The sequence below is a fragment of the Ovis aries genome, chromosome 3, assembly GCF_016772045.2.
Source record: "Ovis aries strain OAR_USU_Benz2616 breed Rambouillet chromosome 3, ARS-UI_Ramb_v3.0, whole genome shotgun sequence".
NCBI classification, from domain to species: domain Eukaryota; kingdom Metazoa; phylum Chordata; class Mammalia; order Artiodactyla; family Bovidae; genus Ovis; species Ovis aries.
Window position 1 is genome coordinate 211,517,588 of NC_056056.1, and position 5,150 is coordinate 211,522,737.

A 5,150-nucleotide genomic window follows, 5' to 3' on the forward strand; every position below is an offset into this window, starting at 1 on the left:
GGACAATGAAGCAGCCGAAGCAAGCAGTTCAGGGTGTCCTAGAGCAGCGGGTGGCGTGGATGGGTGTGCAGGGTGGTGTAAACTGGAGCCACATCTTGAATACCAAGCTCAGGACTCCCGAACCATCCACAGACAAAGGGGCCCCGCTGTAGGGCTGGCAAGAGAAGCATTCTGATGAAATCTCATCTTAAGAGAAATCTGTGATGAGAATAAAACAGTGAAAGCAAAGGAAGCCCCCCTCAGAGCTTCCCAGGTGGCTCAGTGGTAAACAATCCGCCTGCCGACGCAGGAGATGCAGATTCCATCTCTGGGTCGGGAAGATCCGCGAGAGGAGGAAACGGCAACCCGCTCCAGTATTCTTGCCTGGGAAGTCCCGTGGACAGAGGAGGGTGGCGGGCTGCAGTCCATGGGGTCGCAAAGAGTTGGAGGCGACTGAGCGACTAACAGCAAACGACAAGGAAGCTACTTACTCATGTATCAGTCAAATGTTTACAACCCACCAGCTTTGGGGACTTCCCTGGTGGTCCAGGGGCCAAGGCTGGGCACTCCCATTGCAGGAGGCTGGAGTTCGATCCCTGCTCAGGGAATTAGATCCCACGTGCAGCAACCAAGTTTCCATGCCGAAACGAAGACCCGGTGCAGCCAAGTAAGTAAATACCTCGCTCGTGCTGGTGAAGCTCGGTGAACTGGAAGCAAGAGTAGGCTCCTGCTGCTGGAAGCCTTTGTCTTGGTGGAGACTGGACGGCCACGAAGTCCCCAGACAATATACCCTTATCACACGACAAGGGGAGGGTGGCAGGGACCCACCCATGGGGCCAGAATGGAGAATACCAGGGAAATGGGTCACTTCAGCTCCCATGCCTACAGGCCAGAATCGGTGTGCAGATGCAAAAGATGTGATGCGTTAGGAGCTTGGGACTAACAGATACAAACTTCTATGTAGAAAGTAGATAGTGGAGACATGTTAAGCATCTCATAACATGTTTTCGTTATATTAAAATGTACCATTGTTGTGCTCTCAGGAATAATCCTCCCCAAACTCCACTAGCTATTTCTTCAACTTTTTTTTTTAATTTGGTGGAAATAATTTGATATTTCTCAAAAATGACATAAACGATAAGGACCTACTATATAGCCCAGGAAACCATACTCCTTATCCTGTAAGAAACCATCATGGAAAAGAATATGAAAAAGCATATACATAATATGTATGTATAACTGAGGGCTTCCCAGATGGCCCTAGTGGTAAAGAACCTGCCAGTGCTGGAGATGTAAGAGGCATGGGTTCGATCGCTGGATCAGGAAGATCCCCGGGAGGAGGGCGTGGCAACCCACTCCAGCATTTCCACCTGGAGAATCTCATGGACAGAGGAGCCAGGTGGGCTACAGTCCACGGAGTTGCAAAGAGCTGGACACAGCTGAAGCAGCTGAGTACACAGGCGCGCGTGTAAAACTGAATCACTTTGCTGTGCGTCTGAAACCAACCTCACATTGTAAATCAACTGGTTTTCAATATAAAAAAATTTAAAAACCCACAAAGCGATGACGCACAGGGCTTGGGAAACGAGGATTCCGGGAGCAGTGCGAACGGTGTGCTGGCTCTTCTTTTCTGGCTATTCCTGGGCTCTTGTAGAAGCTCTGAGGCCTTTGCCCCTGGTCTCCTTGCAGCTGACTCCTCTGATCCTTCCTTTGCACTTCCTGCAGCCAGAGAGGGTCGTCTAGCTTTCAAATGCCATGTAAGTGAACCTCCTGTTGACTCTCAGCCTGGAATCCAAGTCTGTTTTAGAAGGACAAGGGAACACAATGTCTGCGCCATTCAGGAATGAGAGAGAGGGAGGGAGGGAGATAGAGGGAAGAAGACATAGCTGAGCATCTCAATGAATTATCCTGGCGCATGTCCCGCTGTCCTGGATGGAGTGAGAGGATTGTAGGCAGGAGGGGGCATTATGTTCTCTTCTGTCTGGGTCCCCGTGCCTCTGAGCCTCTTAGCTCATTTCCACACCCCATTTCTCCTTATACAACCATTCCTGCTTTTGTAGCTGGGGATGAACTTAAAACACAGGAGATCACCATTTTGGAGAACCATCTCCTGACCATGTCCACCTTCACTAATGCCGTCTGCATGAAAGCCTCCTTTTCCTGAGCTGGGGTCCCGCCATGCTCTGCACACACGTCTCACACTCTGGTATCGTTCCCATGTCCCTGCCAGCATGCCACTTGCTGGTTGCTCCCTGAGGGCAGAGCTGGAGGCCCTTGGCATCCCAAACCCACCTGCTGGCACAGGGTAGGTGTTCGCTGCACTATTTGTTCTGGATGAATAAAGGCATCGATGACTATCCTCAGAGTACGTGGATGGGCTGGAGAAAAGGTCAGGAAAGAGTGCTGTGGGTGAGGATACCCAGTGAGCCCTGTGTTCTTTGCTGAGAGAATGAAAGTGTTGAAGAGTGGAGTGAGTGGAGCATAGGACACTGCGCAAACTCCGAGCCCTGGGCCATGGCTAAATGGGCTGTGGGCTCCCCGTCCAGCAGGCAGACAAGCAGGTCAGCAGCTCTAGGACCCCCCTGGCCTCTTGCCAGGGAGACACTCCTTTCCCTGTGCCCTCATTTCCTTCTCTCCCCGCTCACTGGTAGTGAGTAACTGGGAAGGAAGCTGACGGGGAAAGCCCTGCTCCGTGGCTGAGAGCCTGCTGATTGGCTGCCAGGCGCTGGCTGGCCCACAAGATAAACATCGGGCCAAACGCACGGTTCCTGTCACCTTGCATCCCACGCTGTGGTTTATCGTAAGCTTTTCTCTTTCGGCCAACAGTTCTAGGAATCAGAGGAACAGAGAATCCTTGGGCTGGGAGACTCTACGGGGCCAGCAAGCCTCTGTCTCGCCTTGACTGAGCGTGCCCAAAGCTCTGGCTCGGTTCTGAGCTGTCTGCAGGATGTGAGCTGTAGCTGCCTTGGATGCCTGTTCTGGAGTCTTCTCAAGCATGGGAGTTTACCCACCACCGGCATCCCTTCCATTCAGTTGTTGTCTGAATCTGCTCTTCTGATCAACTCTGGCGTCAAGGGAGGATGCTAAAAAGATAATGCGCATCCCAGCCCAAGGAGAGACAGGAGGTGCTGTGGCAGAGGGCAGAGCCTCCGGGGACAGACCAGCCAGGACCAAGCTCTGGCTACACCATGTCCCACCTCCCTGGTCTCATATAACTGCCCTCAGACTCAGTCTTTCTACCTGTAAAATGAACTTGATCCTTGGTCTCACACCAGCCCCTCCTCAGAGGGCTGGTCTATGAATTAAACTAGCTGGTGTTGCTGTTGAGTCTCTAAGTTGTGTCCAACTTGGCCTGTGTCTCTTTTGCAACCCCATGGGCTGTAGCCCACCAGGCTCCTCTGTCCATGGGATTCTCCAAGCAAGAATACTGGAGTGGGTTGCCGTCTCCTTCTCCAGGGGATCTTCCTGACCCAGAGATCAAACCCGGGTGTCTTGCATTGGCAGGCAGGTGCCCCAAGGGACACCTGAATTAAACTAGTAAATACACCTAAAAAGCTCAGCATGCCTGGCACATAAAGAAGAATCTGCACATGTCAGCTGTGTTATAACACTCTCGGGGCTCAGACACACACACACAAACGAAGACTCATATGAGCAGCTCGATGATGTCTTTTCATATATACATAAGGTAGGCCTTATAGCATGCTTTTATACTTTATCTCATTTGACATGAGACAATGGTCATGAAGACAATTCATTGCTGCTGGAATTACATGTATGGAGCTGAGAGTAACCTCAGCATCAATCTAATAGCAAGCCATCATCATGCAGAGAAGAAAAATGAGACTTAAGTAACTTACCCACACCATGCGTCTCAATAACCTGAAAGCTGGGAAGACACCCTTGGTCTCCTAACATCCCCACAGGATGTCCATTCTCTACATCATTAGCACACACAGCCAGGGTCAAAAAGATGAAGAAATCCCACTGGGAGCATTTGCCTTCTTGTGCGTTCCTTGGTGAGATAGGAACATGGAAGGAGGTGCTCCCTGTGGTCCAGGGCTGAGGAGACGAGAGAAGTCACACCTAGTTCACTAAGTCAGGACAAAACTGGTTCTCAGACCTTGGAAGAACTGCCTCGGGTCCCCATGTGTGAGCCTCTGAGGCCAGGTTGGTGCTGCCTGTCCACACCCCTGTATTCCCTATAATTACATAGTCATGAACTCAGACTTTCTCTCTGAACCCAAAGGAGTGCTGGCCCTCTTCTTCCCTTTCACTCTTCACCTTCATGGCCTCAAGGTAAATGTTACCCCTAATTTCCTCATGCCCTCTGCAAGTGGAGGGGAGGAAAGAATGAACACTGTTAGTAATTTCATAAACACAAGTGAACTGCAAGAGTTCAACACTTCCCAGCTTGATCCAACAAACTCCATCCCAGGTACCAAGGTTTGTGGCCAAGCATGGTCCCACTAAGTTCAGCTTTTGAGATGTCCTTAAGAGTCAGTGCAGATGGTTTGATGACTTTTATGCTTGACTCGCCAGTGCAGGAGACCTGGGTTCAATCCCTGGGTCTCCAAGATCTCCTGGAGAAAGAAATGGCAACCCACTCCAGTATTCTTGTCTGGAAAATTCCATGGACAGACATGCCTGGTGGGCTACAGTCCATGTGGTTGCAAAGAGTCAGACATGACTGAGCATCTGAGCAGGGACGCAGGCATGCACTCCTCTTAAGAGAATCAGTGTGACCAAATCTCTCAGGAAAAAAAAAAATGGTCAATTTGATGACTTATGCACAGAAGAAAATTTATAGAACAATCATAACTAAATCTACCAGCCCCTGCTAACCAAACATAACAAATGACCCTCTTGCTTACTCAAATCTTCCTAAAGTGAATAAGCTAATTTTCTTTGATGGCTGCAGGCTCCATTGTATTCATTTCTATTGAGAACTTCTTCACAACAGCAGATGTGTGCTCCAGAGTATCTGGAGGTTTTGTTCCCATGGTTTCTGAAGTTCCAGCTTTTCCATACGGCTCACATCTGCCTCTTGACATTAACAAAGGAGTGGAGAACATATAACTAGCCAAACTCTATCCATGATGCTTTCAAATTGTGGTGCTGGAGAAGACTCTTGAGAGTACCTTGAGCTGCAAGGAGATCAAACCAGTCAA